At 76.1% G+C, this 26,482-nt stretch overlaps 14 non-coding genes and 1 pseudogene across 14 annotated transcripts; all 15 read left to right on the forward strand.

Annotated features, from left to right (window-relative positions):
- The first annotated feature begins 1,273 nt into the window (after window positions 1-1,273).
- On the forward strand, window positions 1,274-1,392 carry LOC140598857 (5S ribosomal RNA). Its single transcript, XR_012001414.1, has one exon. It is a non-coding gene; the product is annotated as a 5S ribosomal RNA (ribosomal RNA).
- A 1,646-nt stretch (window positions 1,393-3,038) lies between these two features.
- LOC140598858 (5S ribosomal RNA) lies at window positions 3,039-3,157 on the forward strand. Its single transcript, XR_012001415.1, has one exon. It is a non-coding gene; the product is annotated as a 5S ribosomal RNA (ribosomal RNA).
- A 1,657-nt stretch (window positions 3,158-4,814) lies between these two features.
- On the forward strand, window positions 4,815-4,933 carry LOC140598859 (5S ribosomal RNA). The gene has a single exon (XR_012001416.1). It is a non-coding gene; the product is annotated as a 5S ribosomal RNA (ribosomal RNA).
- Window positions 4,934-6,590: 1,657 nt separating this feature from the next.
- On the forward strand, window positions 6,591-6,709 carry LOC140598766 (5S ribosomal RNA). The gene has a single exon (XR_012001326.1). It is a non-coding gene; the product is annotated as a 5S ribosomal RNA (ribosomal RNA).
- A 1,670-nt stretch (window positions 6,710-8,379) lies between these two features.
- Window positions 8,380-8,498, forward strand: LOC140598767 (5S ribosomal RNA). Its single transcript, XR_012001327.1, has one exon. It is a non-coding gene; the product is annotated as a 5S ribosomal RNA (ribosomal RNA).
- A 1,666-nt stretch (window positions 8,499-10,164) lies between these two features.
- On the forward strand, window positions 10,165-10,283 carry LOC140598768 (5S ribosomal RNA). Its single transcript, XR_012001328.1, has one exon. It is a non-coding gene; the product is annotated as a 5S ribosomal RNA (ribosomal RNA).
- Window positions 10,284-11,952: 1,669 nt separating this feature from the next.
- On the forward strand, window positions 11,953-12,071 carry LOC140598769 (5S ribosomal RNA). The gene has a single exon (XR_012001329.1). It is a non-coding gene; the product is annotated as a 5S ribosomal RNA (ribosomal RNA).
- Window positions 12,072-13,728: 1,657 nt separating this feature from the next.
- LOC140598770 (5S ribosomal RNA) lies at window positions 13,729-13,847 on the forward strand. Its single transcript, XR_012001330.1, has one exon. It is a non-coding gene; the product is annotated as a 5S ribosomal RNA (ribosomal RNA).
- A 1,657-nt stretch (window positions 13,848-15,504) lies between these two features.
- On the forward strand, window positions 15,505-15,605 carry LOC140598808 (5S ribosomal RNA; annotated as a pseudogene).
- Window positions 15,606-17,266: 1,661 nt separating this feature from the next.
- LOC140598772 (5S ribosomal RNA) lies at window positions 17,267-17,385 on the forward strand. Its single transcript, XR_012001332.1, has one exon. It is a non-coding gene; the product is annotated as a 5S ribosomal RNA (ribosomal RNA).
- A 1,652-nt stretch (window positions 17,386-19,037) lies between these two features.
- LOC140598773 (5S ribosomal RNA) lies at window positions 19,038-19,156 on the forward strand. The gene has a single exon (XR_012001333.1). It is a non-coding gene; the product is annotated as a 5S ribosomal RNA (ribosomal RNA).
- A 1,669-nt stretch (window positions 19,157-20,825) lies between these two features.
- LOC140598774 (5S ribosomal RNA) lies at window positions 20,826-20,944 on the forward strand. The gene has a single exon (XR_012001334.1). It is a non-coding gene; the product is annotated as a 5S ribosomal RNA (ribosomal RNA).
- Window positions 20,945-22,612: 1,668 nt separating this feature from the next.
- LOC140598775 (5S ribosomal RNA) lies at window positions 22,613-22,731 on the forward strand. Its single transcript, XR_012001335.1, has one exon. It is a non-coding gene; the product is annotated as a 5S ribosomal RNA (ribosomal RNA).
- A 1,669-nt stretch (window positions 22,732-24,400) lies between these two features.
- Window positions 24,401-24,519, forward strand: LOC140598776 (5S ribosomal RNA). Its single transcript, XR_012001336.1, has one exon. It is a non-coding gene; the product is annotated as a 5S ribosomal RNA (ribosomal RNA).
- Window positions 24,520-26,180: 1,661 nt separating this feature from the next.
- Window positions 26,181-26,299, forward strand: LOC140598777 (5S ribosomal RNA). The gene has a single exon (XR_012001337.1). It is a non-coding gene; the product is annotated as a 5S ribosomal RNA (ribosomal RNA).
- The last annotated feature ends 183 nt before the right edge of the window (window positions 26,300-26,482 follow it).

Raw genomic sequence — 26,482 nt, forward strand, 5'->3', positions numbered from 1 at the left:
GGCGGGGGCTGGATCCCGTCTCCGCAGGCCTGCGAGCCCCTCCGGGGGGCCGGGGCGGGGCTTTGGGGGCCGGGGCCGGGGCGGGGCTTTGGGGGCCGGGGCCGGGGCCGGGGCCGGGCCCGCCTGCGGGCCCTCCTCGCCCCGCCCCAATCTCCGCCCCCAGGCCCGCCCCCAGCCCCTAGCAATTCCCTGGCACCGCCCCCAGCCTCCAAGCCACCCAGCCACCCGCAACCCCCCCCACCTTCGGCCCGGGCCCGCCTGCACCTTCTCTCCGAAGGACATGCCCTGCCTCCCCCGCGGACCACCGTCCCTTCGGCCCTCAGCCACGACGTCCACGCTCCGCGGGCCCGGGACACCAGATGGCCCGACCGCCCGGGGCCTCAGGCCCCGTTGGCACCGGGCTGCACGCTCCGCGGCCCCGCAACAGCCAAGGCCACAGCGACGCGGGGGCGGCCGGCACCCATGCCGAAAAGGGCCGCGCGCAACACAGCAAGAGACACAAGAGAGACTCGCTCCGCGCCTGGGCGTGGGCGCCGCGCACGCAACACAGGCACACGGTCCCGCGGCGGTTCGGCTGATGGGCAGGAATGGGGGCAGAACGGCATCCCTGACACCGTGGCTGCAGGGCCCGCGGCTGCCAGGGCTCCTAAGGCAGCTCCAGGGCCTGCGCCCCTCCGGCGGGGTGGCTGCCTCGCCCCCACAGGCCTTGTGGCCCAGCTCCGAGTGCCCGTGTCCCTCCGTCTGTGTGTGTGTGTGTGTGTGTCTGTCTGTCTGTCGTGGGCACCTGTGTCTGTGTCCCTGCCTGTCCGAGGATGGGGTCCGGCGGCGCGGGCGGCCCCGGCTTGGCTTTGAGCCAGGCCGGCTGAAGAACAGGAGAGGCCAGGGGTCGTCCGGAGCCGGCCGGCGCCGGCCCGCGGCACCCCCCCAGCCAGTGAGCGGTCCGAGGTGGGGCGGCGTGCCATCCGGGGAGCCGAGCGGCGGCGACGCGCCCGCCAGGCCGGGGACGGGAGCGCGCCCGGGCTCCGGCGACAGCCTCCGCTCCGGGGTGCGGGAGGCGTCTTGGCCCCCACCCCCCCCGCCCGGCCCGGGGCAGGCGCCCTCCGCCACCCCGGGCGCGGCGCGGGAGGCGGTCAGTCAATCAATCAGTCGGGCCGGCAGGCGAGCATGCAGGCGGGCTGGCGCGATCGGGCGGGCGGAGGGCTGAGGAGCGGCGGGCGCCTGGCCCGGAGAGGCGCAGAGCAGGCTCTTGGGGCGCCCAGCGGCAGCCGCGGACGTCTACGGCCATACCACCCTGAACGCGCCCGATCTCGTCTGATCTCGGAAGCTAAGCAGGGTCGGGCCTGGTTAGTACTTGGATGGGAGACCGCCTGGGAATACCGGGTGCTGTAGGCTTTTTTTCCTCGGCCTTTTGCCTGCCTTCCTGTCTGTCCCTTGGCCGCCAACGCCCCCTCGACCAACGCGGCGGCGGCGGCGGCGGCGGCGGCGGCGCCCCCCTCCGGGCGACCCGTGGCATGGCCCCCGCCCCGCCGGAAGCACCGCAGGGCGCCGCGGAGCACCGAGGGCGCCGGCTGCACGGGCAGGAGGCCACACACATGCACCACCTCCTCTTCCTCTCAAGCCCTTCACCCTCGCAGCCCGCCCTTCAAGCACACCCACCCACGTCCTAGCCGGCCGCGCGTCCCAGGGCGCCGCGGGGGCCCGAAGGCGGCCGACGGAGGGGACGGGGCGACAGCAGGAACCTCGGGGCCGGGGCGGGGAGGGGGCGGTCGCTGGGGGGAGCCGGGCGGGGGCTGGATCCCGTCTCCGCAGGCCTGCGAGCCCCTCCGGGGGGCCGGGGCGGGGCTTTGGGGGCCGGGGCCGGGGCGGGGCTTTGGGGGCCGGGGCCGGGGCCGGGGCCCTCCTCGCCCCGCCCCAATCTCCGCCCCCAGGCCCGCCCCCAGCCCCTAGCAATTCCCTGGCACCGCCCCCAGCCTCCAAGCCACCCAGCCACCCGCAACCCCCCCCACCTTCGGCCCGGGCCCGCCTGCACCTTCTCTCCGAAGGACATGCCCTGCCTCCCCCGCGGACCACCGTCCCTTCGGCCCTCAGCCACGACGTCCACGCTCCGCGGGCCCGGGACACCAGATGGCCCGACCGCCCGGGGCCTCAGGCCCCGTTGGCACCGGGCTGCGCGCTCCGCGGCCCCGCAACAGCCAAGGCCACAGCGACGCGGGGGCGGCCGGCACCCATGCCGAAAAGGGCCGCGCGCAACACAGCAAGAGACACAAGAGAGACTCGCTCCGCGCCTGGGCGTGGGCGCCGCGCACGCAACACAGGCACACGGTCCCGCGGCGGTTCGGCTGATGGGCAGGAATGGGGGCAGAACGGCATCCCTGACACCGTGGCTGCAGGGCCCGCGGCTGCCAGGGCTCCTAAGGCAGCTCCAGGGCCTGCGCCCCTCCGGCGGGGTGGCTGCCTCGCCCCCACAGGCCTTGTGGCCCAGCTCCGAGTGCCCGTGTCCCTCCGTCTGTGTGTGTGTGTGTGTGTGTCTGTCTGTCTGTCGTGGGCACCTGTGTCTGTGTCCCTGCCTGTCCGAGGATGGGGTCCGGCGGCGCGGGCGGCCCCGGCTTGGCTTTGAGCCAGGCCGGCTGAAGAACAGGAGAGGCCAGGGGTCGTCCGGAGCCGGCCGGCGCCGGCCCGCGGCACCCCCCCAGCCAGTGAGCGGTCCGAGGTGGGGCGGCGTGCCATCCGGGGAGCCGAGCGGCGGCGACGCGCCCGCCAGGCCGGGGACGGGAGCGCGCCCGGGCTCCGGCGACAGCCTCCGCTCCGGGGTGCGGGAGGCGTCTTGGCCCCCACCCCCCCCGCCCGGCCCGGGGCAGGCGCCCTCCGCCACCCCGGGCGTGGCGCGGGAGGCGGTCAGTCAATCAATCAGTCGGGCCGGCAGGCGAGCATGCAGGCGGGCTGGCGCGATCGGGCGGGCGGAGGGCTGAGGAGCGGCGGGCGCCTGGCCCGGAGAGGCGCAGAGCAGGCTCTTGGGGCGCCCAGCGGCAGCCGCGGACGTCTACGGCCATACCACCCTGAACGCGCCCGATCTCGTCTGATCTCGGAAGCTAAGCAGGGTCGGGCCTGGTTAGTACTTGGATGGGAGACCGCCTGGGAATACCGGGTGCTGTAGGCTTTTTTTCCTCGGCCTTTTGCCTGCCTTCCTGTCTGTCCCTTGGCCGCCAACGCCCCCTCGACCAACGCGGCGGCGGCGGCGGCGGCGGCGGCGGCGGCGGCGGCGCCCCCCTCCGGGCGACCCGTGGCATGGCCCCCGCCCCGCCGGAAGCACCGCAGGGCGCCGCGGAGCACCGAGGGCGCCGGCTGCACGGGCAGGAGGCCACACACATGCACCACCTCCTCTTCCTCTCAAGCCCTTCACCCTCGCAGCCCGCCCTTCAAGCACACCCACCCACGTCCTAGCCGGCCGCGCGTCCCAGGGCGCCGCGGGGGCCCGAAGGCGGCCGACGGAGGGGACGGGGCGACAGCAGGAACCTCGGGGCCGGGGCGGGGAGGGGGCGGTCGCTGGGGGGAGCCGGGCGGGGGCTGGATCCCGTCTCCGCAGGCCTGCGAGCCCCTCCGGGGGGCCGGGGCGGGGCTTTGGGGGCCGGGGCCGGGGCGGGGCTTTGGGGGCCGGGGCCGGGGCCGGGGCCCTCCTCGCCCCGCCCCAATCTCCGCCCCCAGGCCCGCCCCCAGCCCCTAGCAATTCCCTGGCACCGCCCCCAGCCTCCAAGCCACCCAGCCACCCGCAACCCCCCCCACCTTCGGCCCGGGCCCGCCTGCACCTTCTCTCCGAAGGACATGCCCTGCCTCCCCCGCGGACCACCGTCCCTTCGGCCCTCAGCCACGACGTCCACGCTCCGCGGGCCCGGGACACCAGATGGCCCGACCGCCCGGGGCCTCAGGCCCCGTTGGCACCGGGCTGCGCGCTCCGCGGCCCCGCAACAGCCAAGGCCACAGCGACGCGGGGGCGGCCGGCACCCATGCCGAAAAGGGCCGCGCGCAACACAGCAAGAGACACAAGAGAGACTCGCTCCGCGCCTGGGCGTGGGCGCCGCGCACGCAACACAGGCACACGGTCCCGCGGCGGTTCGGCTGATGGGCAGGAATGGGGGCAGAACGGCATCCCTGACACCGTGGCTGCAGGGCCCGCGGCTGCCAGGGCTCCTAAGGCAGCTCCAGGGCCTGCGCCCCTCCGGCGGGGTGGCTGCCTCGCCCCCACAGGCCTTGTGGCCCAGCTCCGAGTGCCCGTGTCCCTCCGTCTGTGTGTGTGTGTGTGTGTGTGTCTGTCTGTCTGTCGTGGGCACCTGTGTCTGTGTCCCTGCCTGTCCGAGGATGGGGTCCGGCGGCGCGGGCGGCCCCGGCTTGGCTTTGAGCCAGGCCGGCTGAAGAACAGGAGAGGCCAGGGGTCGTCCGGAGCCGGCCGGCGCCGGCCCGCGGCACCCCCCCAGCCAGTGAGCGGTCCGAGGTGGGGCGGCGTGCCATCCGGGGAGCCGAGCGGCGGCGACGCGCCCGCCAGGCCGGGGACGGGAGCGCGCCCGGGCTCCGGCGACAGCCTCCGCTCCGGGGTGCGGGAGGCGTCTTGGCCCCCACCCCCCCCGCCCGGCCCGGGGCAGGCGCCCTCCGCCACCCCGGGCGCGGCGCGGGAGGCGGTCAGTCAATCAATCAGTCGGGCCGGCAGGCGAGCATGCAGGCGGGCTGGCGCGATCGGGCGGGCGGAGGGCTGAGGAGCGGCGGGCGCCTGGCCCGGAGAGGCGCAGAGCAGGCTCTTGGGGCGCCCAGCGGCAGCCGCGGACGTCTACGGCCATACCACCCTGAACGCGCCCGATCTCGTCTGATCTCGGAAGCTAAGCAGGGTCGGGCCTGGTTAGTACTTGGATGGGAGACCGCCTGGGAATACCGGGTGCTGTAGGCTTTTTTTCCTCGGCCTTTTGCCTGCCTTCCTGTCTGTCCCTTGGCCGCCAACGCCCCCTCGACCAACGCGGCGGCGGCGGCGGCGGCGGCGGCGGCGGCGGCGGCGGCGGCGCCCCCCTCCGGGCGACCCGTGGCATGGCCCCCGCCCCGCCGGAAGCACCGCAGGGCGCCGCGGAGCACCGAGGGCGCCGGCTGCACGGGCAGGAGGCCACACACATGCACCACCTCCTCTTCCTCTCAAGCCCTTCACCCTCGCAGCCCGCCCTTCAAGCACACCCACCCACGTCCTAGCCGGCCGCGCGTCCCAGGGCGCCGCGGGGGCCCGAAGGCGGCCGACGGAGGGGACGGGGCGACAGCAGGAACCTCGGGGCCGGGGCGGGGAGGGGGCGGTCGCTGGGGGGAGCCGGGCGGGGGCTGGATCCCGTCTCCGCAGGCCTGCGAGCCCCTCCGGGGGGCCGGGGCGGGGCTTTGGGGGCCGGGGCCGGGGCGGGGCTTTGGGGGCCGGGGCCGGGGCCCTCCTCGCCCCGCCCCAATCTCCGCCCCCAGGCCCGCCCCCAGCCCCTAGCAATTCCCTGGCACCGCCCCCAGCCTCCAAGCCACCCAGCCACCCGCAACCCCCCCCACCTTCGGCCCGGGCCCGCCTGCACCTTCTCTCCGAAGGACATGCCCTGCCTCCCCCGCGGACCACCGTCCCTTCGGCCCTCAGCCACGACGTCCACGCTCCGCGGGCCCGGGACACCAGATGGCCCGACCGCCCGGGGCCTCAGGCCCCGTTGGCACCGGGCTGCGCGCTCCGCGGCCCCGCAACAGCCAAGGCCACAGCGACGCGGGGGCGGCCGGCACCCATGCCGAAAAGGGCCGCGCGCAACACAGCAAGAGACACAAGAGAGACTCGCTCCGCGCCTGGGCGTGGGCGCCGCGCACGCAACACAGGCACACGGTCCCGCGGCGGTTCGGCTGATGGGCAGGAATGGGGGCAGAACGGCATCCCTGACACCGTGGCTGCAGGGCCCGCGGCTGCCAGGGCTCCTAAGGCAGCTCCAGGGCCTGCGCCCCTCCGGCGGGGTGGCTGCCTCGCCCCCACAGGCCTTGTGGCCCAGCTCCGAGTGCCCGTGTCCCTCCGTCTGTGTGTGTGTGTGTGTGTGTGTCTGTCTGTCTGTCGTGGGCACCTGTGTCTGTGTCCCTGCCTGTCCGAGGATGGGGTCCGGCGGCGCGGGCGGCCCCGGCTTGGCTTTGAGCCAGGCCGGCTGAAGAACAGGAGAGGCCAGGGGTCGTCCGGAGCCGGCCGGCGCCGGCCCGCGGCACCCCCCCAGCCAGTGAGCGGTCCGAGGTGGGGCGGCGTGCCATCCGGGGAGCCGAGCGGCGGCGACGCGCCCGCCAGGCCGGGGACGGGAGCGCGCCCGGGCTCCGGCGACAGCCTCCGCTCCGGGGTGCGGGAGGCGTCTTGGCCCCCACCCCCCCCGCCCGGCCCGGGGCAGGCGCCCTCCGCCACCCCGGGCGCGGCGCGGGAGGCGGTCAGTCAATCAATCAGTCGGGCCGGCAGGCGAGCATGCAGGCGGGCTGGCGCGATCGGGCGGGCGGAGGGCTGAGGAGCGGCGGGCGCCTGGCCCGGAGAGGCGCAGAGCAGGCTCTTGGGGCGCCCAGCGGCAGCCGCGGACGTCTACGGCCATACCACCCTGAACGCGCCCGATCTCGTCTGATCTCGGAAGCTAAGCAGGGTCGGGCCTGGTTAGTACTTGGATGGGAGACCGCCTGGGAATACCGGGTGCTGTAGGCTTTTTTTCCTCGGCCTTTTGCCTGCCTTCCTGTCTGTCCCTTGGCCGCCAACGCCCCCTCGACCAAGCGGCGGGGCGGCGGCGGCGGCGGCGGCGGCGGCGGCGGCGCCCCCCTCCGGGCGACCCGTGGCATGGCCCCCGCCCCGCCGGAAGCACCGCAGGGCGCCGCGGAGCACCGAGGGCGCCGGCTGCACGGGCAGGAGGCCACACACATGCACCACCTCCTCTTCCTCTCAAGCCCTTCACCCTCGCAGCCCGCCCTTCAAGCACACCCACCCACGTCCTAGCCGGCCGCGCGTCCCAGGGCGCCGCGGGGGCCCGAAGGCGGCCGACGGAGGGGACGGGGCGACAGCAGGAACCTCGGGGCCGGGGCGGGGAGGGGGCGGTCGCTGGGGGGAGCCGGGCGGGGGCTGGATCCCGTCTCCGCAGGCCTGCGAGCCCCTCCGGGGGGCCGGGGCGGGGCTTTGGGGGCCGGGGCCGGGGCGGGGCTTTGGGGCCGGGGCCGGGGCCGGGGCCGGGCGCCTGCGGGCCCTCCTCGCCCCGCCCCAATCTCCGCCCCCAGGCCCGCCCCCAGCCCCTAGCAATTCCCTGGCACCGCCCCCAGCCTCCAAGCCACCCAGCCACCCGCAACCCCCCCCACCTTCGGCCCGGGCCCGCCTGCACCTTCTCTCCGAAGGACATGCCCTGCCTCCCCCGCGGACCACCGTCCCTTCGGCCCTCAGCCACGACGTCCACGCTCCGCGGGCCCGGGACACCAGATGGCCCGACCGCCCGGGGCCTCAGGCCCCGTTGGCACCGGGCTGCGCGCTCCGCGGCCCCGCAACAGCCAAGGCCACAGCGACGCGGGGGCGGCCGGCACCCATGCCGAAAAGGGCCGCGCGCAACACAGCAAGAGACACAAGAGAGACTCGCTCCGCGCCTGGGCGTGGGCGCCGCGCACGCAACACAGGCACACGGTCCCGCGGCGGTTCGGCTGATGGGCAGGAATGGGGGCAGAACGGCATCCCTGACACCGTGGCTGCAGGGCCCGCGGCTGCCAGGGCTCCTAAGGCAGCTCCAGGGCCTGCGCCCCTCCGGCGGGGTGGCTGCCTCGCCCCCACAGGCCTTGTGGCCCAGCTCCGAGTGCCCGTGTCCCTCCGTCTGTGTGTGTGTGTGTGTGTGTCTGTCTGTCTGTCGTGGGCACCTGTGTCTGTGTCCCTGCCTGTCCGAGGATGGGGTCCGGCGGCGCGGGCGGCCCCGGCTTGGCTTTGAGCCAGGCCGGCTGAAGAACAGGAGAGGCCAGGGGTCGTCCGGAGCCGGCCGGCGCCGGCCCGCGGCACCCCCCCAGCCAGTGAGCGGTCCGAGGTGGGGCGGCGTGCCATCCGGGGAGCCGAGCGGCGGCGACGCGCCCGCCAGGCCGGGGACGGGAGCGCGCCCGGGCTCCGGCGACAGCCTCCGCTCCGGGGTGCGGGAGGCGTCTTGGCCCCCACCCCCCCCGCCCGGCCCGGGGCAGGCGCCCTCCGCCACCCCGGGCGCGGCGCGGGAGGCGGTCAGTCAATCAATCAGTCGGGCCGGCAGGCGAGCATGCAGGCGGGCTGGCGCGATCGGGCGGGCGGAGGGCTGAGGAGCGGCGGGCGCCTGGCCCGGAGAGGCGCAGAGCAGGCTCTTGGGGCGCCCAGCGGCAGCCGCGGACGTCTACGGCCATACCACCCTGAACGCGCCCGATCTCGTCTGATCTCGGAAGCTAAGCAGGGTCGGGCCTGGTTAGTACTTGGATGGGAGACCGCCTGGGAATACCGGGTGCTGTAGGCTTTTTTTCCTCGGCCTTTTGCCTGCCTTCCTGTCTGTCCCTTGGCCGCCAACGCCCCCTCGACCAACGCGGCGGCGGCGGCGGCGGCGGCGGCGGCGGCGGCGGCGGCGGCGCCCCCCTCCGGGCGACCCGTGGCATGGCCCCCGCCCCGCCGGAAGCACCGCAGGGCGCCGCGGAGCACCGAGGGCGCCGGCTGCACGGGCAGGAGGCCACACACATGCACCACCTCCTCTTCCTCTCAAGCCCTTCACCCTCGCAGCCCGCCCTTCAAGCACACCCACCCACGTCCTAGCCGGCCGCGCGTCCCAGGGCGCCGCGGGGGCCCGAAGGCGGCCGACGGAGGGGACGGGGCGACAGCAGGAACCTCGGGGCCGGGGCGGGGAGGGGGCGGTCGCTGGGGGGAGCCGGGCGGGGGCTGGATCCCGTCTCCGCAGGCCTGCGAGCCCCTCCGGGGGGCCGGGGCGGGGCTTTGGGGGCCGGGGCCGGGGCGGGGCTTTGGGGGGGCCGGGGCCGGGGCCTGGGGCCCTCCTCGCCCCGCCCCAATCTCCGCCCCCAGGCCCGCCCCCAGCCCCTAGCAATTCCCTGGCACCGCCCCCAGCCTCCAAGCCACCCAGCCACCCGCAACCCCCCCCACCTTCGGCCCGGGCCCGCCTGCACCTTCTCTCCGAAGGACATGCCCTGCCTCCCCCGCGGACCACCGTCCCTTCGGCCCTCAGCCACGACGTCCACGCTCCGCGGGCCCGGGACACCAGATGGCCCGACCGCCCGGGGCCTCAGGCCCCGTTGGCACCGGGCTGCGCGCTCCGCGGCCCCGCAACAGCCAAGGCCACAGCGACGCGGGGGCGGCCGGCACCCATGCCGAAAAGGGCCGCGCGCAACACAGCAAGAGACACAAGAGAGACTCGCTCCGCGCCTGGGCGTGGGCGCCGCGCACGCAACACAGGCACACGGTCCCGCGGCGGTTCGGCTGATGGGCAGGAATGGGGGCAGAACGGCATCCCTGACACCGTGGCTGCAGGGCCCGCGGCTGCCAGGGCTCCTAAGGCAGCTCCAGGGCCTGCGCCCCTCCGGCGGGGTGGCTGCCTCGCCCCCACAGGCCTTGTGGCCCAGCTCCGAGTGCCCGTGTCCCTCCGTCTGTGTGTGTGTGTGTGTGTGTGTCTGTCTGTCTGTCGTGGGCACCTGTGTCTGTGTCCCTGCCTGTCCGAGGATGGGGTCCGGCGGCGCGGGCGGCCCCGGCTTGGCTTTGAGCCAGGCCGGCTGAAGAACAGGAGAGGCCAGGGGTCGTCCGGAGCCGGCCGGCGCCGGCCCGCGGCACCCCCCCAGCCAGTGAGCGGTCCGAGGTGGGGCGGCGTGCCATCCGGGGAGCCGAGCGGCGGCGACGCGCCCGCCAGGCCGGGGACGGGAGCGCGCCCGGGCTCCGGCGACAGCCTCCGCTCCGGGGTGCGGGAGGCGTCTTGGCCCCCACCCCCCCCGCCCGGCCCGGGGCAGGCGCCCTCCGCCACCCCGGGCGCGGCGCGGGAGGCGGTCAGTCAATCAATCAGTCGGGCCGGCAGGCGAGCATGCAGGCGGGCTGGCGCGATCGGGCGGGCGGAGGGCTGAGGAGCGGCGGGCGCCTGGCCCGGAGAGGCGCAGAGCAGGCTCTTGGGGCGCCCAGCGGCAGCCGCGGACGTCTACGGCCATACCACCCTGAACGCGCCCGATCTCGTCTGATCTCGGAAGCTAAGCAGGGTCGGGCCTGGTTAGTACTTGGATGGGAGACCGCCTGGGAATACCGGGTGCTGTAGGCTTTTTGCCTTTTGCCTGCCTTCCTGTCTGTCCCTTGGCCGCCAACGCCCCCTCGACCAACGCGGCGGCGGCGGCGGCGGCGGCGGCGGCGGCGCGCGGCGCGGCGGCGCCCCCTCCGGGCGACCCGTGGCATGGCCCCCGCCCCGCCGGAAGCACCGCAGGGCGCCGCGGAGCACCGAGGGCGCCGGCTGCACGGGCAGGAGGCCACACACATGCACCACCTCCTCTTCCTCTCAAGCCCTTCACCCTCGCAGCCCGCCCTTCAAGCACACCCACCCACGTCCTAGCCGGCCGCGCGTCCCAGGGCGCCGCGGGGGCCCGAAGGCGGCCGACGGAGGGGACGGGGCGACAGCAGGAACCTCGGGGCCGGGGCGGGGAGGGGGCGGTCGCTGGGGGGAGCCGGGCGGGGGCTGGATCCCGTCTCCGCAGGCCTGCGAGCCCCTCCGGGGGGCCGGGGCGGGGCTTTGGGGGCCGGGGCCGGGGCGGGGCTTTGGGGGCCGGGGCCGGGGCCGGGGCCGGGCGCCTGCGCCCTCCTCGCCCCGCCCCAATCTCCGCCCCCAGGCCCGCCCCCAGCCCCTAGCAATTCCCTGGCACCGCCCCCAGCCTCCAAGCCACCCAGCCACCCGCAACCCCCCCCACCTTCGGCCCGGGCCCGCCTGCACCTTCTCTCCGAAGGACATGCCCTGCCTCCCCCGCGGACCACCGTCCCTTCGGCCCTCAGCCACGACGTCCACGCTCCGCGGGCCCGGGACACCAGATGGCCCGACCGCCCGGGGCCTCAGGCCCCGTTGGCACCGGGCTGCGCGCTCCGCGGCCCCGCAACAGCCAAGGCCACAGCGACGCGGGGGCGGCCGGCACCCATGCCGAAAAGGGCCGCGCGCAACACAGCAAGAGACACAAGAGAGACTCGCTCCGCGCCTGGGCGTGGGCGCCGCGCACGCAACACAGGCACACGGTCCCGCGGCGGTTCGGCTGATGGGCAGGAATGGGGGCAGAACGGCATCCCTGACACCGTGGCTGCAGGGCCCGCGGCTGCCAGGGCTCCTAAGGCAGCTCCAGGGCCTGCGCCCCTCCGGCGGGGTGGCTGCCTCGCCCCCACAGGCCTTGTGGCCCAGCTCCGAGTGCCCGTGTCCCTCCGTCTGTGTGTGTGTGTGTGTGTGTCTGTCTGTCTGTCGTGGGCACCTGTGTCTGTGTCCCTGCCTGTCCGAGGATGGGGTCCGGCGGCGCGGGCGGCCCCGGCTTGGCTTTGAGCCAGGCCGGCTGAAGAACAGGAGAGGCCAGGGGTCGTCCGGAGCCGGCCGGCGCCGGCCCGCGGCACCCCCCCAGCCAGTGAGCGGTCCGAGGTGGGGCGGCGTGCCATCCGGGGAGCCGAGCGGCGGCGACGCGCCCGCCAGGCCGGGGACGGGAGCGCGCCCGGGCTCCGGCGACAGCCTCCGCTCCGGGGTGCGGGAGGCGTCTTGGCCCCCACCCCCCCCGCCCGGCCCGGGGCAGGCGCCCTCCGCCACCCCGGGCGTGGCGCGGGAGGCGGTCAGTCAATCAATCAGTCGGGCCGGCAGGCGAGCATGCAGGCGGGCTGGCGCGATCGGGCGGGCGGAGGGCTGAGGAGCGGCGGGCGCCTGGCCCGGAGAGGCGCAGAGCAGGCTCTTGGGGCGCCCAGCGGCAGCCGCGGACGTCTACGGCCATACCACCCTGAACGCGCCCGATCTCGTCTGATCTCGGAAGCTAAGCAGGGTCGGGCCTGGTTAGTACTTGGATGGGAGACCGCCTGGGAATACCGGGTGCTGTAGGCTTTTTTTCCTCGGCCTTTTGCCTGCCTTCCTGTCTGTCCCTTGGCCGCCAACGCCCCCTCGACCAACGCGGCGGCGGCGGCGGCGGCGGCGGCGGCGGCGGCGGCGCCCCCCTCCGGGCGACCCGTGGCATGGCCCCCGCCCCGCCGGAAGCACCGCAGGGCGCCGCGGAGCACCGAGGGCGCCGGCTGCACGGGCAGGAGGCCACACACATGCACCACCTCCTCTTCCTCTCAAGCCCTTCACCCTCGCAGCCCGCCCTTCAAGCACACCCACCCACGTCCTAGCCGGCCGCGCGTCCCAGGGCGCCGCGGGGGCCCGAAGGCGGCCGACGGAGGGGACGGGGCGACAGCAGGAACCTCGGGGCCGGGGCGGGGAGGGGGCGGTCGCTGGGGGGAGCCGGGCGGGGGCTGGATCCCGTCTCCGCAGGCCTGCGAGCCCCTCCGGGGGGCCGGGGCGGGGCTTTGGGGGCCGGGGCCGGGGCGGGGCTTTGGGGGCCGGGGCCGGGGCCGGGGCCCTCCTCGCCCCGCCCCAATCTCCGCCCCCAGGCCCGCCCCCAGCCCCTAGCAATTCCCTGGCACCGCCCCCAGCCTCCAAGCCACCCAGCCACCCGCAACCCCCCCCACCTTCGGCCCGGGCCCGCCTGCACCTTCTCTCCGAAGGACATGCCCTGCCTCCCCCGCGGACCACCGTCCCTTCGGCCCTCAGCCACGACGTCCACGCTCCGCGGGCCCGGGACACCAGATGGCCCGACCGCCCGGGGCCTCAGGCCCCGTTGGCACCGGGCTGCGCGCTCCGCGGCCCCGCAACAGCCAAGGCCACAGCGACGCGGGGGCGGCCGGCACCCATGCCGAAAAGGGCCGCGCGCAACACAGCAAGAGACACAAGAGAGACTCGCTCCGCGCCTGGGCGTGGGCGCCGCGCACGCAACACAGGCACACGGTCCCGCGGCGGTTCGGCTGATGGGCAGGAATGGGGGCAGAACGGCATCCCTGACACCGTGGCTGCAGGGCCCGCGGCTGCCAGGGCTCCTAAGGCAGCTCCAGGGCCTGCGCCCCTCCGGCGGGGTGGCTGCCTCGCCCCCACAGGCCTTGTGGCCCAGCTCCGAGTGCCCGTGTCCCTCCGTCTGTGTGTGTGTGTGTGTGTGTGTCTGTCTGTCTGTCGTGGGCACCTGTGTCTGTGTCCCTGCCTGTCCGAGGATGGGGTCCGGCGGCGCGGGCGGCCCCGGCTTGGCTTTGAGCCAGGCCGGCTGAAGAACAGGAGAGGCCAGGGGTCGTCCGGAGCCGGCCGGCGCCGGCCCGCGGCACCCCCCCAGCCAGTGAGCGGTCCGAGGTGGGGCGGCGTGCCATCCGGGGAGCCGAGCGGCGGCGACGCGCCCGCCAGGCCGGGGACGGGAGCGCGCCCGGGCTCCGGCGACAGCCTCCGCTCCGGGGTGCGGGAGGCGTCTTGGCCCCCACCCCCCCCGCCCGGCCCGGGGCAGGCGCCCTCCGCCACCCCGGGCGCGGCGCGGGAGGCGGTCAGTCAATCAATCAGTCGGGCCGGCAGGCGAGCATGCAGGCGGGCTGGCGCGATCGGGCGGGCGGAGGGCTGAGGAGCGGCGGGCGCCTGGCCCGGAGAGGCGCAGAGCAGGCTCTTGGGGCGCCCAGCGGCAGCCGCGGACGTCTACGGCCATACCACCCTGAACGCGCCCGATCTCGTCTGATCTCGGAAGCTAAGCAGGGTCGGGCCTGGTTAGTACTTGGATGGGAGACCGCCTGGGAATACCGGGTGCTGTAGGCTTTTTTTCCTCGGCCTTTTGCCTGCCTTCCTGTCTGTCCCTTGGCCGCCAACGCCCCCTCGACCAACGCGGCGGCGGCGGCGGCGGCGGCGGCGGCGGCGGCGGCGGCGGCGCCCCCCTCCGGGCGACCCGTGGCATGGCCCCCGCCCCGCCGGAAGCACCGCAGGGCGCCGCGGAGCACCGAGGGCGCCGGCTGCACGGGCAGGAGGCCACACACATGCACCACCTCCTCTTCCTCTCAAGCCCTTCACCCTCGCAGCCCGCCCTTCAAGCACACCCACCCACGTCCTAGCCGGCCGCGCGTCCCAGGGCGCCGCGGGGGCCCGAAGGCGGCCGACGGAGGGGACGGGGCGACAGCAGGAACCTCGGGGCCGGGGCGGGGAGGGGGCGGTCGCTGGGGGGAGCCGGGCGGGGGCTGGATCCCGTCTCCGCAGGCCTGCGAGCCCCTCCGGGGGGCCGGGGCGGGGCTTTGGGGGCCGGGGCCGGGGCGGGGCTTTGGGGGCCGGGGCCGGGGCCCTCCTCGCCCCGCCCCAATCTCCGCCCCCAGGCCCGCCCCCAGCCCCTAGCAATTCCCTGGCACCGCCCCCAGCCTCCAAGCCACCCAGCCACCCGCAACCCCCCCCACCTTCGGCCCGGGCCCGCCTGCACCTTCTCTCCGAAGGACATGCCCTGCCTCCCCCGCGGACCACCGTCCCTTCGGCCCTCAGCCACGACGTCCACGCTCCGCGGGCCCGGGACACCAGATGGCCCGACCGCCCGGGGCCTCAGGCCCCGTTGGCACCGGGCTGCGCGCTCCGCGGCCCCGCAACAGCCAAGGCCACAGCGACGCGGGGGCGGCCGGCACCCATGCCGAAAAGGGCCGCGCGCAACACAGCAAGAGACACAAGAGAGACTCGCTCCGCGCCTGGGCGTGGGCGCCGCGCACGCAACACAGGCACACGGTCCCGCGGCGGTTCGGCTGATGGGCAGGAATGGGGGCAGAACGGCATCCCTGACACCGTGGCTGCAGGGCCCGCGGCTGCCAGGGCTCCTAAGGCAGCTCCAGGGCCTGCGCCCCTCCGGCGGGGTGGCTGCCTCGCCCCCACAGGCCTTGTGGCCCAGCTCCGAGTGCCCGTGTCCCTCCGTCTGTGTGTGTGTGTGTGTGTGTGTCTGTCTGTCTGTCGTGGGCACCTGTGTCTGTGTCCCTGCCTGTCCGAGGATGGGGTCCGGCGGCGCGGGCGGCCCCGGCTTGGCTTTGAGCCAGGCCGGCTGAAGAACAGGAGAGGCCAGGGGTCGTCCGGAGCCGGCCGGCGCCGGCCCGCGGCACCCCCCCAGCCAGTGAGCGGTCCGAGGTGGGGCGGCGTGCCATCCGGGGAGCCGAGCGGCGGCGACGCGCCCGCCAGGCCGGGGACGGGAGCGCGCCCGGGCTCCGGCGACAGCCTCCGCTCCGGGGTGCGGGAGGCGTCTTGGCCCCCACCCCCCCCGCCCGGCCCGGGGCAGGCGCCCTCCGCCACCCCGGGCGCGGCGCGGGAGGCGGTCAGTCAATCAATCAGTCGGGCCGGCAGGCGAGCATGCAGGCGGGCTGGCGCGATCGGGCGGGCGGAGGGCTGAGGAGCGGCGGGCGCCTGGCCCGGAGAGGCGCAGAGCAGGCTCTTGGGGCGCCCAGCGGCAGCCGCGGACGTCTACGGCCATACCACCCTGAACGCGCCCGATCTCAGCAGGGTCGGGCCTGGTTAGTACTTGGATGGGAGACCGCCTGGGAATACCGGGTGCTGTAGGCTTTTTTTCCTCGGCCTTTTGCCTGCCTTCCTGTCTGTCCCTTGGCCCAACGCCCCCTCGACCAACGCGGCGGCGGCGGCGGCGGCGGCGGCGGCGCCCCCCTCCGGGCGACCCGTGGCATGGCCCCCGCCCCGCCGGAAGCACCGCAGGGCGCCGCGGAGCACCGAGGGCGCCGGCTGCACGGGCAGGAGGCCACACACATGCACCACCTCCTCTTCCTCTCAAGCCCTTCACCCTCGCAGCCCGCCCTTCAAGCACACCCACCCACGTCCTAGCCGGCCGCGCGTCCCAGGGCGCCGCGGGGGCCCGAAGGCGGCCGACGGAGGGGACGGGGCGACAGCAGGAACCTCGGGGCCGGGGCGGGGAGGGGGCGGTCGCTGGGGGGAGCCGGGCGGGGGCTGGATCCCGTCTCCGCAGGCCTGCGAGCCCCTCCGGGGGGCCGGGGCGGGGCTTTGGGGGCCGGGGCCGGGGCGGGGCTTTGGGGGCCGGGGCCGGGGCCGGGGCCGGGCCCGCCTGCGGGCCCTCCTCGCCCCGCCCCAATCTCCGCCCCCAGGCCCGCCCCCAGCCCCTAGCAATTCCCTGGCACCGCCCCCAGCCTCCAAGCCACCCAGCCACCCGCAACCCCCCCCACCTTCGGCCCGGGCCCGCCTGCACCTTCTCTCCGAAGGACATGCCCTGCCTCCCCCGCGGACCACCGTCCCTTCGGCCCTCAGCCACGACGTCCACGCTCCGCGGGCCCGGGACACCAGATGGCCCGACCGCCCGGGGCCTCAGGCCCCGTTGGCACCGGGCTGCGCGCTCCGCGGCCCCGCAACAGCCAAGGCCACAGCGACGCGGGGGCGGCCGGCACCCATGCCGAAAAGGGCCGCGCGCAACACAGCAAGAGACACAAGAGAGACTCGCTCCGCGCCTGGGCGTGGGCGCCGCGCACGCAACACAGGCACACGGTCCCGCGGCGGTTCGGCTGATGGGCAGGAATGGGGGCAGAACGGCATCCCTGACACCGTGGCTGCAGGGCCCGCGGCTGCCAGGGCTCCTAAGGCAGCTCCAGGGCCTGCGCCCCTCCGGCGGGGTGGCTGCCTCGCCCCCACAGGCCTTGTGGCCCAGCTCCGAGTGCCCGTGTCCCTCCGTCTGTGTGTGTGTGTGTGTGTGTCTGTCTGTCTGTCGTGGGCACCTGTGTCTGTGTCCCTGCCTGTCCGAGGATGGGGTCCGGCGGCGCGGGCGGCCCCGGCTTGGCTTTGAGCCAGGCCGGCTGAAGAACAGGAGAGGCCAGGGGTCGTCCGGAGCCGGCCGGCGCCGGCCCGCGGCACCCCCCCAGCCAGTGAGCGGTCCGAGGTGGGGCGGCGTGCCATCCGGGGAGCCGAGCGGCGGCGACGCGCCCGCCAGGCCGGGGACGGGAGCGCGCCCGGGCTCCGGCGACAGCCTCCGCTCCGGGGTGCGGGAGGCGTCTTGGCCCCCACCCCCCCCGCCCGGCCCGGGGCAGGCGCCCTCCGCCACCCCGGGCGTGGCGCGGGAGGCGGTCAGTCAATCAATCAGTCGGGCCGGCAGGCGAGCATGCAGGCGGGCTGGCGCGATCGGGCGGGCGGAGGGCTGAGGAGCGGCGGGCGCCTGGCCCGGAGAGGCGCAGAGCAGGCTCTTGGGGCGCCCAGCGGCAGCCGCGGACGTCTACGGCCATACCACCCTGAACGCGCCCGATCTCGTCTGATCTCGGAAGCTAAGCAGGGTCGGGCCTGGTTAGTACTTGGATGGGAGACCGCCTGGGAATACCGGGTGCTGTAGGCTTTTTTTCCTCGGCCTTTTGCCTGCCTTCCTGTCTGTCCCTTGGCCGCCAACGCCCCCTCGACCAACGCGGCGGCGGCGGCGGCGGCGGCGGCGGCGCCCCCCTCCGGGCGACCCGTGGCATGGCCCCCGCCCCGCCGGAAGCACCGCAGGGCGCCGCGGAGCACCGAGGGCGCCGGCTGCACGGGCAGGAGGCCACACACATGCACCACCTCCTCTTCCTCTCAAGCCCTTCACCCTCGCAGCCCGCCCTTCAAGCACACCCACCCACGTCCTAGCCGGCCGCGCGTCCCAGGGCGCCGCGGGGGCCCGAAGGCGGCCGACGGAGGGGACGGGGCGACAGCAGGAACCTCGGGGCCGGGGCGGGGAGGGGGCGGTCGCTGGGGGGAGCCGGGCGGGGGCTGGATCCCGTCTCCGCAGGCCTGCGAGCCCCTCCGGGGGGCCGGGGCGGGGCTTTGGGGGCCGGGGCCGGGGCGGGGCTTTGGGGGCCGGGGCCGGGGCCGGGGCCCTCCTCGCCCCGCCCCAATCTCCGCCCCCAGGCCCGCCCCCAGCCCCTAGCAATTCCCTGGCACCGCCCCCAGCCTCCAAGCCACCCAGCCACCCGCAACCCCCCCCACCTTCGGCCCGGGCCCGCCTGCACCTTCTCTCCGAAGGACATGCCCTGCCTCCCCCGCGGACCACCGTCCCTTCGGCCCTCAGCCACGACGTCCACGCTCCGCGGGCCCGGGACACCAGATGGCCCGACCGCCCGGGGCCTCAGGCCCCGTTGGCACCGGGCTGCGCGCTCCGCGGCCCCGCAACAGCCAAGGCCACAGCGACGCGGGGGCGGCCGGCACCCATGCCGAAAAGGGCCGCGCGCAACACAGCAAGAGACACAAGAGAGACTCGCTCCGCGCCTGGGCGTGGGCGCCGCGCACGCAACACAGGCACACGGTCCCGCGGCGGTTCGGCTGATGGGCAGGAATGGGGGCAGAACGGCATCCCTGACACCGTGGCTGCAGGGCCCGCGGCTGCCAGGGCTCCTAAGGCAGCTCCAGGGCCTGCGCCCCTCCGGCGGGGTGGCTGCCTCGCCCCCACAGGCCTTGTGGCCCAGCTCCGAGTGCCCGTGTCCCTCCGTCTGTGTGTGTGTGTGTGTGTGTGTGTGTCTGTCTGTCTGTCGTGGGCACCTGTGTCTGTGTCCCTGCCTGTCCGAGGATGGGGTCCGGCGGCGCGGGCGGCCCCGGCTTGGCTTTGAGCCAGGCCGGCTGAAGAACAGGAGAGGCCAGGGGTCGTCCGGAGCCGGCCGGCGCCGGCCCGCGGCACCCCCCCAGCCAGTGAGCGGTCCGAGGTGGGGCGGCGTGCCATCCGGGGAGCCGAGCGGCGGCGACGCGCCCGCCAGGCCGGGGACGGGAGCGCGCCCGGGCTCCGGCGACAGCCTCCGCTCCGGGGTGCGGGAGGCGTCTTGGCCCCCACCCCCCCCGCCCGGCCCGGGGCAGGCGCCCTCCGCCACCCCGGGCGCGGCGCGGGAGGCGGTCAGTCAATCAATCAGTCGGGCCGGCAGGCGAGCATGCAGGCGGGCTGGCGCGATCGGGCGGGCGGAGGGCTGAGGAGCGGCGGGCGCCTGGCCCGGAGAGGCGCAGAGCAGGCTCTTGGGGCGCCCAGCGGCAGCCGCGGACGTCTACGGCCATACCACCCTGAACGCGCCCGATCTCGTCTGATCTCGGAAGCTAAGCAGGGTCGGGCCTGGTTAGTACTTGGATGGGAGACCGCCTGGGAATACCGGGTGCTGTAGGCTTTTTTTCCTCGGCCTTTTGCCTGCCTTCCTGTCTGTCCCTTGGCCGCCAACGCCCCCTCGACCAACGCGGCGGCGGCGGCGGCGGCGGCGGCGGCGGCGGCGGCGGCGGCGGCGCGCCCCCTCCGGGCGACCCGTGGCATGGCCCCCGCCCCGCCGGAAGCACCGCAGGGCGCCGCGGAGCACCGAGGGCGCCGGCTGCACGGGCAGGAGGCCACACACATGCACCACCTCCTCTTCCTCTCAAGCCCTTCACCCTCGCAGCCCGCCCTTCAAGCACACCCACCCACGTCCTAGCCGGCCGCGCGTCCCAGGGCGCCGCGGGGGCCCGAAGGCGGCCGACGGAGGGGACGGGGCGACAGCAGGAACCTCGGGGCCGGGGCGGGGAGGGGGCGGTCGCTGGGGGGAGCCGGGCGGGGGCTGGATCCCGTCTCCGCAGGCCTGCGAGCCCCTCCGGGGGGCCGGGGCGGGGCTTTGGGGGCCGGGGCCGGGGCGGGGCTTTGGGGGCCGGGGCCGGGGCCGGGGCCCTCCTCGCCCCGCCCCAATCTCCGCCCCCAGGCCCGCCCCCAGCCCCTAGCAATTCCCTGGCACCGCCCCCAGCCTCCAAGCCACCCAGCCACCCGCAACCCCCCCCACCTTCGGCCCGGGCCCGCCTGCACCTTCTCTCCGAAGGACATGCCCTGCCTCCCCCGCGGACCACCGTCCCTTCGGCCCTCAGCCACGACGTCCACGCTCCGCGGGCCCGGGACACCAGATGGCCCGACCGCCCGGGGCCTCAGGCCCCGTTGGCACCGGGCTGCGCGCTCCGCGGCCCCGCAACAGCCAAGGCCACAGCGACGCGGGGGCGGCCGGCACCCATGCCGAAAAGGGCCGCGCGCAACACAGCAAGAGACACAAGAGAGACTCGCTCCGCGCCTGGGCGTGGGCGCCGCGCACGCAACACAGGCACACGGTCCCGCGGCGGTTCGGCTGATGGGCAGGAATGGGGGCAGAACGGCATCCCTGACACCGTGGCTGCAGGGCCCGCGGCTGCCAGGGCTCCTAAGGCAGCTCCAGGGCCTGCGCCCCTCCGGCGGGGTGGCTGCCTCGCCCCCACAGGCCTTGTGGCCCAGCTCCGAGTGCCCGTGTCCCTCCGTCTGTGTGTGTGTGTGTGTGTGTGTGTCTGTCTGTCTGTCGTGGGCACCTGTGTCTGTGTCCCTGCCTGTCCGAGGATGGGGTCCGGCGGCGCGGGCGGCCCCGGCTTGGCTTTGAGCCAGGCCGGCTGAAGAACAGGAGAGGCCAGGGGTCGTCCGGAGCCGGCCGGCGCCGGCCCGCGGCACCCCCCCAGCCAGTGAGCGGTCCGAGGTGGGGCGGCGTGCCATCCGGGGAGCCGAGCGGCGGCGACGCGCCCGCCAGGCCGGGGACGGGAGCGCGCCCGGGCTCCGGCGACAGCCTCCGCTCCGGGGTGCGGGAGGCGTCTTGGCCCCCACCCCCCCCGCCCGGCCCGGGGCAGGCGCCCTCCGCCACCCCGGGCGCGGCGCGGGAGGCGGTCAGTCAATCAATCAGTCGGGCCGGCAGGCGAGCATGCAGGCGGGCTGGCGCGATCGGGCGGGCGGAGGGCTGAGGAGCGGCGGGCGCCTGGCCCGGAGAGGCGCAGAGCAGGCTCTTGGGGCGCCCAGCGGCAGCCGCGGACGTCTACGGCCATACCACCCTGAACGCGCCCGATCTCGTCTGATCTCGGAAGCTAAGCAGGGTCGGGCCTGGTTAGTACTTGGATGGGAGACCGCCTGGGAATACCGGGTGCTGTAGGCTTTTTTTCCTCGGCCTTTTGCCTGCCTTCCTGTCTGTCCCTTGGCCGCCAACGCCCCCTCGACCAACGCGGCGGCGGCGGCGGCGGCGGCGGCGGCGGCGGCGGCGGCGGCGGCGCCCCCCTCCGGGCGACCCGTGGCATGGCCCCCGCCCCGCCGGAAGCACCGCAGGGCGCCGCGGAGCACCGAGGGCGCCGGCTGCACGGGCAGGAGGCCACACACATGCACCACCTCCTCTTCCTCTCAAGCCCTTCACCCTCGCAGCCCGCCCTTCAAGCACACCCACCCACGTCCTAGCCGGCCGCGCGTCCCAGGGCGCCGCGGGGGCCCGAAGGCGGCCGACGGAGGGGACGGGGCGACAGCAGGAACCTCGGGGCCGGGGCGGGGAGGGGGCGGTCGCTGGGGGGAGCCGGGCGGGGGCTGGATCCCGTCTCCGCAGGCCTGCGAGCCCCTCCGGGGGGCCGGGGCGGGGCTTTGGGGGCCGGGGCCGGGGCGGGGCTTTGGGGGCCGGGTCCGGGGCCGGGGCCCTCCTCGCCCCGCCCCAATCTCCGCCCCCAGGCCCGCCCCCAGCCCCTAGCAATTCCCTGGCACCGCCCCCAGCCTCCAAGCCACCCAGCCACCCGCAACCCCCCCCACCTTCGGCCCGGGCCCGCCTGCACCTTCTCTCCGAAGGACATGCCCTGCCTCCCCCGCGGACCACCGTCCCTTCGGCCCTCAGCCACGACGTCCACGCTCCGCGGGCCCGGGACACCAGATGGCCCGACCGCCCGGGGCCTCAGGCCCCGTTGGCACCGGGCTGCGCGCTCCGCGGCCCCGCAACAGCCAAGGCCACAGCGACGCGGGGGCGGCCGGCACCCATGCCGAAAAGGGCCGCGCGCAACACAGCAAGAGACACAAGAGAGACTCGCTCCGCGCCTGGGCGTGGGCGCCGCGCACGCAACACAGGCACACGGTCCCGCGGCGGTTCGGCTGATGGGCAGGAATGGGGGCAGAACGGCATCCCTGACACCGTGGCTGCAGGGCCCGCGGCTGCCAGGGCTCCTAAGGCAGCTCCAGGGCCTGCGCCCCTCCGGCGGGGTGGCTGCCTCGCCCCCACAGGCCTTGTGGCCCAGCTCCGAGTGCCCGTGTCCCTCCGTCTGTGTGTGTGTGTGTGTGTGTGTGTCTGTCTGTCTGTCGTGGGCACCTGTGTCTGTGTCCCTGCCTGTCCGAGGATGGGGTCCGGCGGCGCGGGCGGCCCCGGCTTGGCTTTGAGCCAGGCCGGCTGAAGAACAGGAGAGGCCAGGGGTCGTCCGGAGCCGGCCGGCGCCGGCCCGCGGCACCCCCCCAGCCAGTGAGCGGTCCGAGGTGGGGCGGCGTGCCATCCGGGGAGCCGAGCGGCGGCGACGCGCCCGCCAGGCCGGGGACGGGAGCGCGCCCGGGCTCCGGCGACAGCCTCCGCTCCGGGGTGCGGGAGGCGTCTTGGCCCCCACCCCCCCCGCCCGGCCCGGGGCAGGCGCCCTCCGCCACCCCGGGCGTGGCGCGGGAGGCGGTCAGTCAATCAATCAGTCGGGCCGGCAGGCGAGCATGCAGGCGGGCTGGCGCGATCGGGCGGGCGGAGGGCTGAGGAGCGGCGGGCGCCTGGCCCGGAGAGGCGCAGAGCAGGCTCTTGGGGCGCCCAGCGGCAGCCGCGGACGTCTACGGCCATACCACCCTGAACGCGCCCGATCTCGTCTGATCTCGGAAGCTAAGCAGGGTCGGGCCTGGTTAGTACTTGGATGGGAGACCGCCTGGGAATACCGGGTGCTGTAGGCTTTTTTTCCTCGGCCTTTTGCCTGCCTTCCTGTCTGTCCCTTGGCCGCCAACGCGCCCCTCGACCAACGCGGAGGCGGCGGCGGCGGCGGCGGCGACGGCGGCGGCGGCGGCGGCGGCGCCCCCCTCCGGGCGACCCGTGGCATGGCCCCCGCCCCGCCGGAAGCACCGCAGGGCGCCGCGGAGCACCGAGGGCGCCCGCTGCACGGGCAGGAGGCCACACACATGCACCACCTCCTCTTCCTCTCAAGCCCTTCACCCTCGCAGCCCGCCCTTCAAGCACACCCACCCACGTCCTAGCCGGCCGCGCGTCCCAGGGCGCCTCGGGGGCCCGAAGGCGGCCGACGGAGGGGACGGGGCGACAGCAGGAACCTCGGGGCCGGGGCGGGGAGGGGGCGGTCGCTGGGGGGAGCCGGGCGGGGGCTGGATCCCGTCTCCGCAGGCCTGCGAGCCCCTCCGGGGGGCCGGGGCGGGGCTTTGGGGGCCGGGGCCGGGGCCGGGGCCGGGGCCGGGCCCGCCTGCGGGCCCTCCTCGCCCCGCCCCAATCTCCGCCCCCAGGCCCGCCCCCAGCCCCTAGCAATTCCCTGGCACCGCCCCCAGCCTCCAAGCCACCCAGCCACCCGCAACCCCCCCCACCTTCGGCCCGGGCCCGCCTGCACCTTCTCTCCGAAGGACATGCCCTGCCTCCCCCGCGGACCACCGTCCCTTCGGCCCTCAGCCACGACGTCCACGCTCCGCGGGCCCGGGACACCAGATGGCCCGACCGCCCGGGGCCTCAGGCCCCGTTGGCACCGGGCTGCGCGCTCCGCGGCCCCGCAACAGCCAAGGCCACAGCGACGCGGGGGCGGCCGGCACCCATGCCGAAAAGGGCCGCGCGCAACACAGCAAGAGACACAAGAGAGACTCGCTCCGCGCCTGGGCGTGGGCGCCGCGCACGCAACACAGGCACACGGTCCCGCGGCGGTTCGGCTGATGGGCAGGAATGGGGGCAGAACGGCATCCCTGACACCGTGGCTGCAGGGCCCGCGGCTGCCAGGGCTCCTAAGGCAGCTCCAGGGCCTGCGCCCCTCCGGCGGGGTGGCTGCCTCGCCCCCACAGGCCTTGTGGCCCAGCTCCGAGTGCCCGTGTCCCTCCGTCTGTGTGTGTGTGTGTGTGTGTGTGTCTGTCTGTCTGTCGTGGGCACCTGTGTCTGTGTCCCTGCCTGTCCGAGGATGGGGTCCGGCGGCGCGGGCGGCCCCGGCTTGGCTTTGAGCCAGGCCGGCTGAAGAACAGGAGAGGCCAGGGGTCGTCCGGAGCCGGCCGGCGCCGGCCCGCGGCACCCCCCCAGCCAGTGAGCGGTCCGAGGTGGGGCGGCGTGCCATCCGGGGAGCCGAGTGGCGGCGACGCGCCCGCCAGGCCGGGGACGGGAGCGCGCCCGGGCTCCGGCGACAGCCTCCGCTCCGGGGTGCGGGAGGCGTCTTGGCCCCCACCCCCCCCGCCCGGCCCGGGGCAGGCGCCCTCCGCCACCCCGGGCGCGGCGCGGGAGGCGGTCAGTCAATCAATCAGTCGGGCCGGCAGGCGAGCATGCAGGCGGGCTGGCGCGATCGGGCGGGCGGAGGGCTGAGGAGCGGCGGGCGCCTGGCCCGGAGAGGCGCAGAGCAGGCTCTTGGGGCGCCCAGCGGCAGCCGCGGACGTCTACGGCCATACCACCCTGAACGCGCCCGATCTCGTCTGATCTCGGAAGCTAAGCAGGGTCGGGCCTGGTTAGTACTTGGATGGGAGACCGCCTGGGAATACCGGGTGCTGTAGGCTTTTTTTCCTCGGCCTTTTGCCTGCCTTCCTGTCTGTCCCTTGGCCGCCAACGCCCCCTCGACCAACGCGGCGGCGGCGGCGGCGGCGGCGGCGGCGGCGGCGGCGGCGGCGCCCCCCTCCGGGCGACCCGTGGCATGGCCCCCGCCCCGCCGGAAGCACCGCAGGGCGCCGCGGAGCACCGAGGGCGCCGGCTGCACGGGCAGGAGGCCACACACATGCACCACCTCCTCTTCCTCTCAAGCCCTTCACCCTCGCAGCCCGCCCTTCAAGCACACCCACCCACGTCCTAGCCGGCCGCGCGTCCCAGGGCGCCGCGGGGGCCCGAAGGCGGCCGACGGAGGGGACGGGGCGACAGCAGGAACCTCGGGGCCGGGGCGGGGAGGGGGCGGTCGCTGGGGGGAGCCGGGCGGGGGCTGGATCCCGTCTCCGCAGGCCTGCGAGCCCCTCCGGGGGGCCGGGGCGGGGCTTTGGGGGCCGGGGCCGGGGCGGGGCTTTGGGGGCCGGGGCCGGGGCCGGGGCCCTCCTCGCCCCGCCCCAATCTCCGCCCCCAGGCCCGCCCCCAGCCCCTAGCAATTCCCTGGCACCGCCCCCAGCCTCCAAGCCACCCAGCCACCCGCAACCCCCCCCACCTTCGGCCCGGGCCCGCCTGCACCTTCTCTCCGAAGGACATGCCCTGCCTCCCCCGCGGACCACCGTCCCTTCGGCCCTCAGCCACGACGTCCACGCTCCGCGGGCCCGGGACACCAGATGGCCCGACCGCCCGGGGCCTCAGGCCCCGTTGGCACCGGGCTGCGCGCTCCGCGGCCCCGCAACAGCCAAGGCCACAGCGACGCGGGGGCGGCCGGCACCCATGCCGAAAAGGGCCGCGCGCAACACAGCAAGAGACACAAGAGAGACTCGCTCCGCGCCTGGGCGTGGGCGCCGCGCACGCAACACAGGCACACGGTCCCGCGGCGGTTCGGCTGATGGGCAGGAATGGGGGCAGAACGGCATCCCTGACACCGTGGCTGCAGGGCCCGCGGCTGCCAGGGCTCCTAAGGCAGCTCCAGGGCCTGCGCCCCTCCGGCGGGGTGGCTGCCTCGCCCCCACAGGCCTTGTGGCCCAGCTCCGAGTGCCCGTGTCCCTCCGTCTGTGTGTGTGTGTGTGTGTGTCTGTCTGTCTGTCGTGGGCACCTGTGTCTGTGTCCCTGCCTGTCCGAGGATGGGGTCCGGCGGCGCGGGCGGCCCCGGCTTGGCTTTGAGCCAGGCCGGCTGAAGAACAGGAGAGGCCAGGGGTCGTCCGGAGCCGGCCGGCGCCGGCCCGCGGCACCCCCCCAGCCAGTGAGCGGTCCGAGGTGGGGCGGCGTGCCATCCGGGGAGCCGAGCGGCGGCGACGCGCCCGCCAGGCCGGGGACGGGAGCGCGCCCGGGCTCCGGCGACAGCCTCCGCTCCGGGGTGCGGGAGGCGTCTTGGCCCCCACCCCCCCCGCCCGGCCCGGGGCAGGCGCCCTCCGCCACCCCGGGCGTGGCGCGGGAGGCGGTCAGTCAATCAATCAGTCGGGCCGGCAGGCGAGCATGCAGGCGGGCTGGCGCGATCGGGCGGGCGGAGGGCTGAGGAGCGGCGGGCGCCTGGCCCGGAGAGGCGCAGAGCAGGCTCTTGGGGCGCCCAGCGGCAGCCGCGGACGTCTACGGCCATACCACCCTGAACGCGCCCGATCTCGTCTGATCTCGGAAGCTAAGCAGGGTCGGGCCTGGTTAGTACTTGGATGGGAGACCGCCTGGGAATACCGGGTGCTGTAGGCTTTTTTTCCTCGGCCTTTTGCCTGCCTTCCTGTCTGTCCCTTGGCCGCCAACGCCCCCTCGACCAACGCGGCGGCGGCGGCGGCGGCGGCGGCGGCGGCGGCGGCGCCCCCCTCCGGGCGACCCGTGGCATGGCCCCCGCCCCGCCGGAAGCACCGCAGGGCGCCGCGGAGCACCGAGGGCGCC

This window comes from Vulpes vulpes, chromosome 4, assembly GCF_048418805.1.
Source record: "Vulpes vulpes isolate BD-2025 chromosome 4, VulVul3, whole genome shotgun sequence".
NCBI lineage: Eukaryota > Metazoa > Chordata > Mammalia > Carnivora > Canidae > Vulpes > Vulpes vulpes.